The sequence below is a fragment of the Phacochoerus africanus genome, chromosome 15, assembly GCF_016906955.1.
Source record: "Phacochoerus africanus isolate WHEZ1 chromosome 15, ROS_Pafr_v1, whole genome shotgun sequence".
Classification (NCBI taxonomy): domain Eukaryota; kingdom Metazoa; phylum Chordata; class Mammalia; order Artiodactyla; family Suidae; genus Phacochoerus; species Phacochoerus africanus.
In genome coordinates this window covers 120,793,132-120,808,663 of record NC_062558.1, presented here as the reverse complement: position 1 = coordinate 120,808,663, position 15,532 = coordinate 120,793,132, and the positions used below count along the sequence as shown (strand labels likewise).

Below are 15,532 nucleotides of genomic sequence, written 5' to 3'. Positions count from 1 at the left end.
CTGTAATTCTTCACTTTGAAATATGTGTCAAAGGCCATAGGTTCTCCACCCCTAGTCTCAACACCAGGGTCTTGACTGACAATCATTACCTTTGCTACATAATGCAGACCCTACAGAAGGGTTAGGAACAGGAATAACAGATTTTTGTATCACCCAAAACCTTGATCTTAAAACAATTTTTTGATCCAGGAATATAGGAGAGGGGAATGAGAAGTTATTGTTTAATGAGTATAGAATTTCAGTGTTACGAGGTGAAAAGAGTTCTAGAAATGGATGTTGGTGATGGTTACCCACATTATGAATGTATTTAATACCACTGAACTGTACACTTAAAAACGGTAAATTTTATACTGTGTATTTTAACACAATAAAAATATTGGAAGACAGCAGACACCCAAGACTCTAAGATGGCATCAGCTGCACCAGTGAAGAATAAACTCATGGATGTTAAAATAAAGGAGCTGCCAAGCTGGACACTGATACAGGATTTCACCCTTAAAAGCACTGCTAGAGTGTTTCAAAGAGGTTCCTAACGGTATGACAACAAGTATGTCAATGTGAAGAAAGGAAGCATTGCTCAAGTTTCCACGATGCTGGCAGCTGACGTGCTTTTCAGCTACTGCCTTTCTTAGAAGAAACTCAAACACGAGCAGCTACGCAGGTACCACTGAAGAGAGCCCAGTGCAGAGGACATACCCTGCTTCCCTGACCATGAACTCTGCAGGACACCTCTCCGTGAGGAACTTGATCACTGCTGAATCTTTTCACATCTGAATTGAGAACAATGCCCAACAAAACATAACTGGTATAAAAATTTTAAAATACATTGGAAAAATTTTTAAAAGGACCCCTACAGACAGACAGACACACACACACACACACACAAATATGGGACTATTAAGTATCTGCATAGTTATGATGTTCTACTAAATACCATCCAAAGAAGAAAAGAAACCAAGTCTAGTAACAGAAAGTTTACAGAGTTAGGTAATCCCAAGGCTTGGGAGAAAATCTTATGACTTGGTGGGTAGCCAAAGGCAGAGTCAACAAAATAATGTGAAGTACTGAAAAATTAAAGTTTTAGAAGTGGTCTTGTCCAACTGGCATAACAGGGCAGATGCACAAAGATGGGAAAGGCTAGCCACTCTTCTCCCTCCCTACTGGAGGATGTTTTTCCGTGGGAGCACATCTCAGCTGGAATTTGCTTTGTTAGCATGTATCATTTCATTACAGTTATTTGTCAACGCCTAGGGTAAAATATGAGTGAAGGATGATTACAACTACTACCTCCCACTCTCCATACCTCTGCCTTAAGTGGAGGGTAGGCTAGGAAAGCATACTATTTATTAAAAAGAGACAATGAATCTAGAAACCTAGGAAACACTTTAGAAGAACAGGGTTGGCTGTTTCCCCAGATTGTTTTGAACCTAAAGCTATATTTCTTATGCAGCAATTCGTCTACCAGGTGAAGTCAGGCAAAGCCTTGATTCAGGAATTTTAAAATAAACAATGAAAAATATCTCTAGAAAAATATACAAGGAAAAAAGAGGATAGTAGTTCGGGGATAGGGTGACAACTTACTTTTCACTGTATATACTCTTTTGTGTATTTTGGACTTTGTTCTATGTCTTCCATAGTTGAAAAGTTAATTTCAAATATTTTAAAATGAAACTGATTTTGTAAAAATGTAACTCTAGGAGCTCCGAGGTGGCTCCCTGGTTAAGGATTCAGCATTGTCACTGCTGTGGCTCAGGTCACTCCCTTGTGCAGGATCGATCCCTGGCCCGAGAACTTCGGCATGCCAAAATTTTTTTGGATGCAGCCAAAAAAAAAAAAAAGTAACTCAGATAGTAAATTTACCTTAGAAATCAAGTTAATAAGATCATTTCCGCTTTTAAAAGACTCAGTGAGAGTGCTCTTATGTTTCTGACTTTTAAACTTTTCATTACATTGTATGTCTATAAACTATTTTTAAGTTGCTTTTGAATAAATTATTTTAAACACTATTTAATAACTTGGAATTTTTAAGCACAAAAATAAGTTTTACACTGCAATACTTTAAAAGTTAGTTCTGCCAATTCTGGTATTTTCTTTTGCCCGTTTATAAAATCCCTTTGTCCTAGTATAACACCCTCTTTGTATATGTTTTATTAAGGGAGCTACAAACAAAATGACCAGTCGAGACTTCCTGATGGGGCACAGCAAGTTAAGAATCCCACATTGCCATGCTGTGGTGTAGGTCGCAACTGTGGCTCTGCTTTGATCCCTGGCCCAGGAACTTCCACCTGGCGTGGGTTTGTCAAAAAACCAACAAACAAACAGATCATACCTGTAAAAAAGCTATGAGAAACATCAGAGGAGCTAAATCTTGCGTTAGTTGTTTCACTAAGCAAATGTGCAAAAATTTTACTGGATTGGATTCTCCACTAAATATACAAAGAAAAAACATATGATTTTGCAAGTGCTTCTTTTGACATTTCTAATTGTTTCTTACAGGTGATTACCATGTGTTTATAAGTTATAAGATAAACCACTAAATGTAATAAAGGGGAAACTTTAAGATGGCACAATGACTTCCTATTATGACAGCATACAATACTTGATATTGCAATGCCTAATACTGGCTTTGGTTCTTTCTTTTTTATTATTCCAAGTTTGAAATTTAACACAAAAGCACAGCATAGGGAGGTAGTTTCAGTTGGAAACAAAAATATAATTCTTTTGCCAAAATGATGACTATTCAACCATTTCTAAATGCACAAATGAAAACAAATCCAAAGACTGAAAAATTGAGTAACAGTTGACATGCAGTAAAAATGAAAGAAAATTAAGAAATAGTCACATTTCTGAAGTCTTTTATGTATACTAAGGAAAAGATACATTCAAGATTTGCTGAATCTACCTAATTTCTAGTATTACAGGTATATCTTCCCTCTATCATAAAACAGATTATTAGAAATGGAATAAAACACAACATTTAAATTTCTACCCCTAGTGATCAAATGTTTCCTCAACATCTGCACTGTTCAGCAAGTTGCATGGATTTTTGTCTCCAAAATGTCTCATTCCTCATTCTAATCTCAAAGCCACTGCCTTAGTTCATTTGCTCATCTCTAAATGCCTCCTAAATTGTCTTTCTGCCAACACTTCCTATCACCACATTCTTTTTTTCCATTTTTAAAAGTTTTATTGAAGTATAGTTGATTTAAAATTATTTCTGCTGTACACCAAAGTGATTCAATTATACAAGTACACACATCCAGTCTTTTCCCACACAGATTATTACAGAACATTGGGTACAGTCCTCTGTGCTATGTGGAATGATTGATCCCCAATGACTAATCATTCTAAATAGCTCAATGTGCATATGCCAATCCCAAATCCCCAATCCATCCCCTACCCAACCTGCCCCCTTTGGTAGCCATAAGTTAGTTTTCAAGATTTATGAGTCTGTTTCTGTTCTGCAAATAAGTTCATTTGTATCCTTTTTTTAGACTCTACATATAAGTGATGTCATATGATGTTTGTCTTTCGTGCCTAATTTACTTAGTATGATAATCTCTAGGTCACACATGTTGCTGCAAATGGCATTATTTCATTTCTTTTTATGGCTGAATAATATTCCATTGTATATATGTACCACATCTTGTCAATGGACATTTAAGTTGCTTTCCATGTCTTGGTTGTTGCAAATAGTCCTGCAATGAACATGGGGGTGCATGTATCTTTTTGAATTATGGTTTTCTCCAAATAGATGCCAAGAGTGGGATTGCTGGATCATATGGTAGTTCTATTTTTAGTCTTTTGAGGAGCCTCCATACTGTTTTCCATAATGGTTGTATCAATTTACATTCCCACCAACACTACAAAAGGGTTCCCCTTTTCTCCACACTCTCTCCAGCACTTACTGATTGTAGACTTTTTGATAATGGCCATTCTGGCTGGTATAGGGTGGTACCTCATAGTAGCTTTGATTTGCATTTCTCTAATAATTAGCAATGTTAAGCATCTTTTCATGTGTTCTTCACAACACCAAATTTTAAGTACATTTGATTATGCTTCTCATTAGCTAAAATAAGTGCCATAGTATAAAACCTAAATTTCTTAAAATAGCATCCAAGGCTTAATGATCTGGTGCTCTCCGCCTTACCTTTCCTGTTTTCCCTCCACAACCATTCCACAGATCCACATGCCTTTGCACAGTCTGTTATTTCCGTCAGTAACTTACTCTCCTCTTCAACATTTAGGAGATCCTCTAAAGCTCAACTTAAATGCCATCTTCCTCCATGAATTATTTCTCCCCAGTGGGATGAACATTTCCCTTTTCTCTGCCCACCTGCATTTCCTTTAAATTGTTGCTATAGCATTGCTTTCAGGTTGGTCTTAGAGTCTGTTACATAAGCATCTATCTTCCCCACTACAGTTCTTGTCTGGATCACATATGCTTCCTTTAAGAGGCTGAAAACAGAGGAGTTCCCATCATGGCTCCGCAGCTAACAAATCTGACTAGTATCCATGAGGATGCAGGTTCGATCCCTGGCCTCACTCAGTGGTTAAGGATCGGTGTTGCCGTGAGCTGTGGTGTAGGCCGCAGACATGGCTCAGATCCAGCGTTGCTATCGATGTGGCATAGGCCGGCAGCTATAGCTCCAATTGGACTCCTAGCCTGGGAAACTCCATATACTGAAGGTGAAAAGGAGAGAAAGACAAAAGAAAAAAAAAAAAAGAAAAAGAGGCTGAAAACATATCAAGCCATTCAAATATGGACTTCTGTTCTCCAGAAGTTTCTTTTAACAAAGGAATATATGAATATATGTATATTCATAATAAAATTAGAGGTTGAATTTTATGGCATGTGAATTATATCTTAATAAAAAATAACACTAGGGTAAGTGGTACATGAAAGTTAAAAACAATCCTTTCATGTACTCAACAGGCACCTCTTTGATGATGATAATAATGTTTTTAAGAAGGTAAATATTATCTTGAGTTGGCTTAAAAAATATTGAAAGAGTCCTCAATATTATGGAGAAAAAAAATTAAGCCATCTTTATTGACTTAAGACCTAATAAATTTATTTAAAAACTGATTTCTGCTGTTTGAAACCCATGGAAATGATCATCATAGAGCCTTCTTTTTGCTTATCTAGGTCATCTCTAAGAAACTGGGTATTTAAAAACATTTAGACTCACCCATGACTTGTCAAGGGTAGGATCACAAACTGTTTCTGATTTCTATCTGAATGATCTAAGTATCTTAACCCTGTCTTTTTAGGCAAACCGAATTAAACTAAGTTTAATGTGATAATTCTTGTTTCATCAAATTTCTACTGGGAAAACAGTTCAATTTTAGAAATAAGATCTATGTAAGTTGTTTCATTTCTGTACAAATGGGTGTTCACACACACTTTTTTCCCTGGTGTCTTTCTTTAAAACTTGAAATATAATTCACACATCATAAAATTCACTCTTTTAAACTGTACAATTCAGTGGTGGTTTTTAGTGTATTCACAACGTTGTGCAACCATCAACTATCTAGTTCTAGAACTAAAGGGAAACCCAGTACCCATTAAGCAGAAACCCCTTATTTCCCATATCCCCTTGCCCCTGGCAACCATTTATCAATCTTCTTTCAGTCACTATGGATATGCCTATTCTATGTATTGCACACAAATGAAACCATACAACATGTGGCCTTTGTATCTTGAGTCTTTCACTTGGCATATTTTCGAAGTTCCACAATGTTGTAGAATGTATCAGAACTTCATTTCTTTTTGATCGAATAATATTCCATTGCATGGATATACCACATTTATCTATTAACCAGTTGATAGACATTTAGGCTGTTTCCACTTTTTGGCTATTATGGGCAAAGCTGCCATGAACAGTGGTGTAAGTTGTTTGTGTGAACATGTGTTTTCACTTCTTTTGTGTATGTAATGTAGGAATAGAATTGGTGCACCACAATGGTAACTATATATCACTATTTTTAACCATTAAACCACATTAACTTTTGGAGGAACAGTCAAACTATTGCATTTTACACTTACACACAAGTTTTTAGGGGCAGTAACAACACTATTTTTATTTTCACATTTTGTTTAAAAGTAAATTGTTCTATCCCTAGAGGAAAAGATTTCCTGTGGGACTAAGTGTCCTTAGAAGTTAAATTCAAGGTTTTAGGAGTTCCCACCATGGCTTAGTGGTTAACAAATCCAACTAGTATCCATGAGGATGTGGGTTCAATCCCTGGCCTTGCTCAGTGGGTTAAGGATCCGACGTTGCTGAGAGCTGTGGTGTAGGTCGCAGACACGGCTTGAATCCTATGTTGCTGTGGCTATGGTATAGGTCGGCAGCTACAGCTCCAATTCGACCCCTAGCCCGGGGACCTCCATATGCCATGGGTTCGGCCTTAAAAAGACCAAAAAAAAAAAAAGTCAAGGTTTTATAAAATAGAGTAACTCCCTTAAAAAGATGTATGGCAATACATCAAATCCTTACAATAGCAAAGTTTCTTCTAGACATCAAAGGGATTAAATATGCAAATATTTTTAAATGAAAAGAGGAAAATAACAAAGTTTATATAGTCAGCCAATAACTATACACTAATCTCCAGTTATAGTAACTTCCTACTCCAACATCTCTCATAGACATTTCAAACTTAGTATGTCTCAAGATGGTTTCCTACTCTTTCCTGCTCCTGAAATTTGCAAGTGTTTGTCTGCATCCCAAATCTTGGCGTCAAGTTTGACTCCTTTCTCTCTGATATACCCTGCATCCCAATTAGTAAATCCTGTTGGTTCTATCATCCAGAAGCCAATCAGATCTCACCACCTCTACCAGATACACCGTCTCTCACCAAGACTATTACACCACTAAGGTCTAATGTCAAAACACAGCCAAAACAATCCTTTAAAAACATATGTCAAATTGTATCTCACTTCTATGAAACATCCAGTGGCTTCCCAACACCCATCACTCATTCTGTTTCATCCAACACCAGATACTCTTGGGCCTTGGGGCCTCTGCTTGTTGTTCCCTCTGCCTGCCACCATCTTCCCCTTGATATATACAGTTGTCCCTTGGTACCCCTTGGTATTCAGTATTCAAGGGGGATTTGTTCCAGGACCCTGGCGGACACCAAAATCCAAGTAAGCTTAAGTCCTTTATATAAAATGGCCTAATATTTGCATCCTCCCATATACTTTAAATCATCTCTAGATCATTTATAATACCTAATCCAACGTAAATGCTACATAAATAGTTGCAACTTGGAACTTTCTAGAATTGTTTTTCCCAAACATTTTTTTTTTGTCTTTTTTTGTCTTTGTTGTTGTTGTTGTTGTTGCTGCTATTTCTTGGGCCGCTCCCATGGCATATGGAGGTTCCCAGGCTAGGGGTTGAATCGGAGCTGCAGCCACCGGCCTATGCCAGAGCCACAGCAACGCGGGATCCGAGCCGCGTCTGCAACCTACACCACAGCTCACAGCAACGCCGGATCGTTAACCCACTGAGCAAGGGCAGGGACCAAACCCGAAATCTCATGGTTCCTAGTCGGATTCGTTAACCACTGCGCCACGACGGGAACTCCCCCCAAACATTTTTGATTTGTGGTTGATTGATTGTGCACATGCACAACCCACAGACATGAAGGAGTGACTGTACATGTTCCCTTACCTTCTTCAAGTGACCGGTCAGTGAGGACTTCACTGGCCACTCTTATTTAAATTTGCCATCACCCATAAATACTCCCTTTGCCTTACTTCCCTGATCTATATTTAGCTTTTGAAGAAATGAAAAAACCTCTGGGAGTTGACAAGTTCCTGGAATGATTGATGTCCTTCTCAACTGCCACATATACATAGAGCCAAGGACTTTCATGGTCTTGGCCTTCTTTTAGACCTATTCCCAGGACCTTCCAACAGTACAATCATAGGTTTCTTGGCCAGCTTCCAACTAAAACCACTAGTTTGGTAAATTCACCTTCCTTAGAACTACAATCACAACATCTTCAAACTAAAACGAATCTTAACCTCAACCTCTCATGTATTTTATTTGTTTAAAAAACCAGAGTGAAAAAAGAAATAGTGAGAGTTCCTTTGTGGCACAGTGGGCTAAAGATTTGGTGTTGTCACTGCAGTGGCTTGGGTCACTGCTGTGGCTCAGGTTCGATCCCTGGCCAGGGAATTTCCACATGCTATGAGTGTGGCCAAATTATCTTGAATAGTTACACTAAGTATTTTTCAAATAAATAATGCTAAATATTACCAAATCTAAGAGAATTTAGACCCTTGGAACAAATTCCCTAAAATATAAGACCAGACAATATTATTTACGAAAATTAAGTAGAAATTATTAAATCTTGTAATATCAACAATATCAATTCACACATTCGATTTAAAAATTGTAACAGAAATTATACTCTAGCACTGAGCAAAGTAAATGATGGATAAATTCACATTTTAAAAAAATGTAAACTTTTTCCCAAAGGAGACTTTCCTTGTGCACTTTTGGGAATGATGAGGATTTCTAAAGTCTAAGTCTTTTTCTAAGTACCAACTTCCCCAAGCATTACTGGCTTCAAAATAGCAATTTAAAGATGTTTCTATGCACCAGTCATTTTCACATGGGGTTCATCTATTAAATGTACATGATCTTCACCCCCCCACACACCATCCTCTCCCCCATCCCTGCAATATCCTAACACACCTTCTAGGGAAGTGTGTTCTTGGCACGGTTACTGAAGTGTGTTGCAGCCTTCAAGTCCCTTATGGTGGGAGGAAACTGTAAGCCACTATTATAAACTATCTCTTGTTTTGCTATGGAAGAAGGATTATTATTTTCATGGACAGTAATTTCTTGACAAAATCCTTTCCATGGCCTGCATCTAGTGAAACCCTACTGTACCTTTCAAGGCCCACACTTATTCCTCTTTCCTGGGTACCTTTTTTTGACCATTCCATCTATGGTACCCTTTTCTTGACCAGATGACCTATGGCATTTGTTATCTGTATCTGTCGTTTAGCATTCATCACACAATGCCAAGTAACATCTTTTGCATAGTAATCTTAGTTGTTGCTGGCTTTTTTTATGTTGACTGGATAGTCAGAATCCCAAAGAGTTACACAGTTGATATTCCTGTGGGGATTTTTCTGGACAATAAAGTATACTGCTCTTACATATGAAGGGAAAGAATCAAAAGTCCTAAAAGAGTGACTGGGTTTGAGAACACACAGCACAATCATCGTGGATCTGCAATTTTACAAGCTTTTGGTTATATCAAAAATAATGATTCCCAACCTTTTAAAGTAATAAGGATGCCTTTTAAAGTCAAAATATGTTTTTTTTTAATATATACTCTAATATTAGGTGCTAAGTGTCTTTGAGAATACATGCATTCAAAAATACAAGTATATACAACATGAAATATGGTACTCATTTCGTCTAACAGAGCATAGCTAATGTGCACAAGTTTCCCCAGGACCTCAGACAGGCACATGGCTGAATTTTATCATACTGTGGACATGGAATAGTTTTGCCATATCAAAAAGTACCACTACCTAAAAGTATTTAGGAGCAAGAAAAATATAAAAATTAATAAATCCCCACCTATCCCCAACCATACCCCCCTAATTCAGCATAAAATCCTTCAGTAACTCAACTCTTCCACCCAAGAAGCAGCATATTTTAAGCAATGTGAAACAATTCAATGATTCAATACATTTTTCTTATGGTCTTAAATTAATAAATAATATAGCAAAAGGAATGAAGAAATGAATATTAGAGACAAACCAAACAGCAAATTATTTGAAAGTCCATCTCTCATATATTTCCTGATTCTAGTGAAATCTCAGTCCTAGTACCCATTTCATCACCCTCTTCAAACAAACAAACAAACAAACAAAAACCACCAATATTTTCTGGGAGAGGTAGAAACATCATTTTAATCTTCGTTCAAGTTTTCTGTGCAGTCACCAACTAGAATCAGCTCAAATAAATACCAATATAGCACAGTAAAGGAATTAGCCCCAGGCTCAAGCCTTGGCTCTGCCACTTATTAACTGTATGATCTTGGGCAAGTTACTTAACTAAATTTCAGATAATTTATGTAAAGTGCTTAACATGATCCCTGGTAGGTTTTAAGGGCTGAGAAAAGTGGTTAATGATTAATTAATTACATATAGTAAATAACAAAAATACTTTCTTACAACAATTTCAAAGCTTCCTTTCAATTCCTTTTCTTGGGCTCTGATGGGGCTATTCCAGGTGTCATAAATCTCCACACCAGACCCATAACTGGTTCTACTACCTTCAGTTCTACCCATGGCTATAACCACAAGCAGTTTCTGGAAGTCAGGGAAAACATGACAAAAGACAAAACGAGAGGCCACTTGAGCAAGCCTAAACAACAAAATCCACTTTGAAACAGTGAATTCACTCAAGTAGATATAACTGCCTTAGAATCTGAGACAAAGAAAAAGGCAAGGAAAAACAGTAACCAAATTATCCAAATATTTTTAAAACCCTTACCTCCAGTTAAGCAAATGACTGACAATGTGAAGCCCAAATTTTAAACCTCATTATTGCCTGCAGGAGCCATCAATAACCAGAACCACTAATGAAACAAGCCTTACTAAAATAATTTTCTGTACCACTTTTAATTTAACAATGATTTCACCATTGCTAGACTGTTTTTAACTATAAAGCCTCAACAACTTCTTAAAGTTTCTTTCCCATGCATTCCACCAAGTAGTGAATTATTTCTTCATCATGTGTTTAGGCCTCCTGCTGGGAAGCATAATTAAAATTAAGCAAGCAACAATTCCACTTGGTGCTAAGATCCTGTCAAATCCTTCGATGAAATTGAGTCTGGTTTCTCCAGGAGCCTGCTGAAAGTTCCGCAACAAAAACTTGGGGCTGCTCAACTTGATGCTGGCCATTCAGTAGATGGCACTCTTCCCTTTGAGCCCAAATTACACAAGCACCAAGAAGCATGTTTTGTGCCATTTAGGTGTGATACAATTCAGGGATTCTCTTTTCAAAGCACTTAACTGGCTGTCACAATCCTTCCAGAAACCCATTCATCAAAAGCTAATGGTCCAACCAGACACTTTTAAAGAGCCCAGGGAATTTCAGATTATAAAACATCAAACACAATATAAAATCACCTAACTCAAATGATTACCAAGTAATCAGCTTCTCAGAGCCTTTTCTATGTCAAGCAGATATACTGCTCTTTTTTTTGTCTTTATAGGGCCACACCTGTGGCATATGGCCGTTCCTGGGCTCAGGATTGAATCAGAGCTACCACTGCCGGCCTATACCACAACCATGCCAGATCTGAGCCATAAATGCGGACTACACCATAGCTTGTAGCAACACTGGATCCTTAACTTACTGAGCAAGGCCAGGGTTTGAAGTGCATCCTCATGGATACTAGCTGGGTTCTTAACTTGCTGAGCCACAACAGGAACTCCAGATATACTGTCGTTATTCAGGCATAAAAGGTTCCTTCTTATTAAATTCTGCTACAGAGGTGACGGTCTTTCAGGGGCTAGTGACAAATCTTGTCTATCAAATATTTAATTAAAGTATTTAATGACAGCAAAGTGTTTAGAGAACTATGATTTGTAATAATTAACATTCACTAAGGCTAATGAAAGATGTATTACCTTTCAGTATTTTTTGGTTGAAATAATTCACATAATTTTTGATAACCACCTTAAAAAAATCAAACATCCTAATACAAAATTACTATAGATCTAGATTGGCCAAAAAAAAAAAAAAAAGGTGTTTAAAGTAATATGGATTTCTGATTCATTAATGGTATGTATTTTACTTTAATGCGTAATGGCTCCAAACTACTCCGGGATAATAAGTAAGGTTTCTTACACTTGTGTTTCAGAGATTTTCTTCTTCTTTTTTTTTTTTTTTTTAATTTAAAAAGCAGACAGTCGTGGAGAGAGATGGAAGGAAATTCTTTTTAGTGCAACCTCCAGTTGAAAGCCAAACTTCTTAGCAGTCATACAGGAATCACCTTAAAAATTCTACCTTTCTCTAGGACAGATAAAACTCAATCCTGACAATAAAAGTCAAGAAAAAGACTGGGTTTTTTTGACTCTTTTAAAGTTAAAAAAAAAGAAAAAAGAAAAAAGCATTGGGAGTGGGTATAAGAAATAAGGCCAATATATCGGTTTCACTGCTAATCTCTTTCCCCTCTCCACTCAGCATGCCACACATCCTACGCACTGAAGTCCATTTACAACTCCATTTGAGCTCTGACCATCACCCTTCTCCAACCACTTCCTTAGATAGTAAAAGGCTGACCTTACAGAATCTTTTTCTTATGTACTAATAAGAAAATGAGATCAGAAGTAACAATGCAGCTAACAGTTGCTGGCTCTAATTTCTGAAGAATTAAAAGTAGGGTGTTCAAGAATCCCTGGGGAGGTCTTGATCCCAAAATATACTTCTTTAGACATACCAAATAAGCCTAATTACCTTCTCCATGAGGCTAGTGAGTAAACCTATTTTTTGCTCTGGCATTTAGTCATCCAGAAGATCTAAAGATGACAGGATGAGAATATTGTATGGAAAAGGGAAAAGGAAATGCTGTCCTTGCACAGGATGAGCTGAGCCACTGTGGAAAAACTTCACAGAAACATTGCTGATGGTGACAAATTAAAGGCATACACTAAGTCCCCAAGATACTGATAAAACTCAGCACTTCTCCAACCTGGCTGCTTTCTACATTGTTGGGATTCCAGCTGCCCTAGCAGGCAACCAACACTAGCTATGGGAGCTGAATTAAACAAGCTCCTGAACTCACCCCTGCACTGTCCTTTCCTCTTCCATTCAAGGTAAGCACGTCCCTGGTGGGGGATGGGGGAGTGAAAAATTACAAGTACAAATTTAAAAGGGTATGAGAGTTAGCAAAAAAGAATAAAATAACAATTTCATGTATGTTGCTTAGAGTTAGGTTTTCATATTGCTTACCTTAATGTCTACTTGCCTTAATGCACACTGTGAGAATTAAAATTTTTAAATTGTTTTGTTAATATATACAGTATGCTTCTTGAGACATTGGTATTAAGAACCTATGTTGTTATTGTCCTTAAGTTTCTAAAAGAGTGTTCTTACCTCCTGGCTGGCTAGTTGTGGGAAATTTTCTATCTTATGGAAGTCATGGATGCCTATGGTAGAAAAAGTGAGCCTCATAACCCAAGGTTCAAACTGTAGTGTTGTTTGAGGAGGTAGCAATCTTAAATGCTAGTTAATGTACTGCTACACACCAATATCCTCAGGCCCAGTTTCAGGCAATTTAAAACCAGAGGTTTCAAAGTTCATCTTATATCAAGGAGTCTTAACATTTGCAAATTAAGCTTTAACTAAAGCCAACTTTTAAAACTAGTAAGTGTAAATAAAGTATAGGTTGGTGATAGAGAGCAGCTTGACATCAGGTAAAAAGCTCAACTTAGATCTAACCTTATTATAAAGATAAAACTCTATGTCAAAGCCTAAATATCTTTTATAACAACAGTTCAGGTCTGGCATAGTTAAAAGCCAGTCTATACTATCATCCTAAGAAGGAAATTTATAGGAGTTCCCGTCGTGTCGCAGTGGTTAACGAATCCGACGGTTGCGGGTTCAGTCCCTGGCCTCGCTCAGTGGGTTAAGGATCCAGTGTTGCCGTGAGCTGTGGTGTAGGTTGCAGACGCGGCTCGGATCCCGCGTTGCTGTGGCTCTGGCATAGGCCAGTGGCTACAGCTCCGATTTGACCCCTAGCCTGGGAACCTCCATATGCCGTGGGAGCGGCCCAAAGAAATGGCAAAAAGACAAAAAAAAAAAAAAAATCAATGGTTGCATACATTTTATACCTTTTGGTGATTATGTGATTACTTCTTGAGTTATGCTAGACAACTGTGAAAGCAACATTCATTCTTTAAGATTTCTAGGATACTCTTTATTCAGTGTAGTAAGTCACGTCCTAGAAACCTGAAAAAGATTATTAGTGCAGCTTTTCAAAAAAACCCCAACAAAAAACAGTTTAAAGAAACAAAGGACTCTGGTTTTGATTATCTATGCTATCATCTAAGACTTTAGGGTAAGTTAAATAGTACTTTTTTAACATTGAAGTGTGTTTTCAACTGTGCAATTAACATACTTTTGAATCTGATTTGAGCACTAGTTCACATATAGCAACATTAAAAGACACATGACAAACAAAAAACTCACACACCCTTTTTTATTCAACACTTTCAATTAATTTTCAGCTAAAATTGTTACTCTATGCATACTGTTGATATTCAAATAAATATTCACTGCATGAATGCCAAGTGAATCATTTTCAACTTTCCTTGAAAGGAAAAGCATTCCCCAAGTATAGTAAAGTTACATACATGTGTGTCCATAACTAGTTACTGCTACAAGAAAAATGTAATTAAATTCATCTATTACCCATAAGGGATATACGAGGGATAACAGACTTTTTTTTCAAGCCATAATCAATGAAAGACTGTTAACCTGTTTGATTTTAAAAGATTTTTTTTTTTTTTTTAAGGGGCCGAACCCACAGCTAGGGGTTGAATCAGAGCTGCAGCCACTGGCCTGCACCACAGCCACAGCAACACCAGATCTGAGCCATGTCTGCGACCTACGCCATATCTCAAGACAACACTGGATCCTTAACCCACTGAGCAAGGCCAGGGATCAAACCTGCATCCTCATGGATGCTATTCAGATTACCGTTTCCACTGAGTAACGGATCAAACCTGCATCCTCATGGATGCTATTCAGATTACCGTTTCCACTGAGTCACGATGGGAACTCCTAAATAGGACTCTTAACATACACAATCCATTACAGTAAAAATTGGAGATTGTCTTGACTTTGGGCCAAGAGAATTTGGTCACCAGCAGGACCTAAAAGACCTCGCAACAATCTCACCTAGAAATAAATGGCGCGGACCCCAAGATCAAATGATAAAGTATTAACATAGAAGACATGAAATAAAGTATTAGGGCATTCATTTTTCATCTCAATGACAAGACACAGTCTATGACTGCTCACTTAATTTCAAACAGTGTGTCTATGTTTAAAAGAATAGTACTCGATTAAATATTTAAAATGATCTCTATTCAAGCTCTACATGTTCAATATTTTCAAAGAAATCTGAAACAGCACTGAATATTAACTATAGCAAAGAAATTAATGTTTCTTTAGAGTGAGAAACAAATCAGTAACCCGTATCTTCAATATAGTTTGAGCTTTCTTAATTCATTGTATGCTTGTTTTCAAATATTTTTTCCCAATATTACCTTTTACTAAATTGTCAATAAAGAACATATTAACTCCCTACAATAGTAACTAAATATTACTTAAAAGAGCTACTAATTTAGGTTATAATTAATTTGCTTGAACTTATCAACTACACTAGTGAAGGAGCAACACACCTTGAGGAATGTAAGTGACAAAGTATAAGCCACAAGTGACATCTTTCCACTTCAGGCTAATTTTAAGAGGCAACTCAGGTG

General features: G+C 37.2%; 1 protein-coding gene and 1 pseudogene across 3 annotated transcripts in view; one reads left to right on the top strand and one right to left on the bottom strand.

The window, feature by feature from the left end:
- Window positions 1-15,532, bottom strand: part of ADD3 (adducin 3) — a 132,303-nt gene that overhangs the window by 110,821 nt on the left and 5,950 nt on the right. The window lies entirely within an intron of this gene.
- On the top strand, window positions 408-671 carry LOC125117055 (ATP synthase subunit f, mitochondrial-like; annotated as a pseudogene).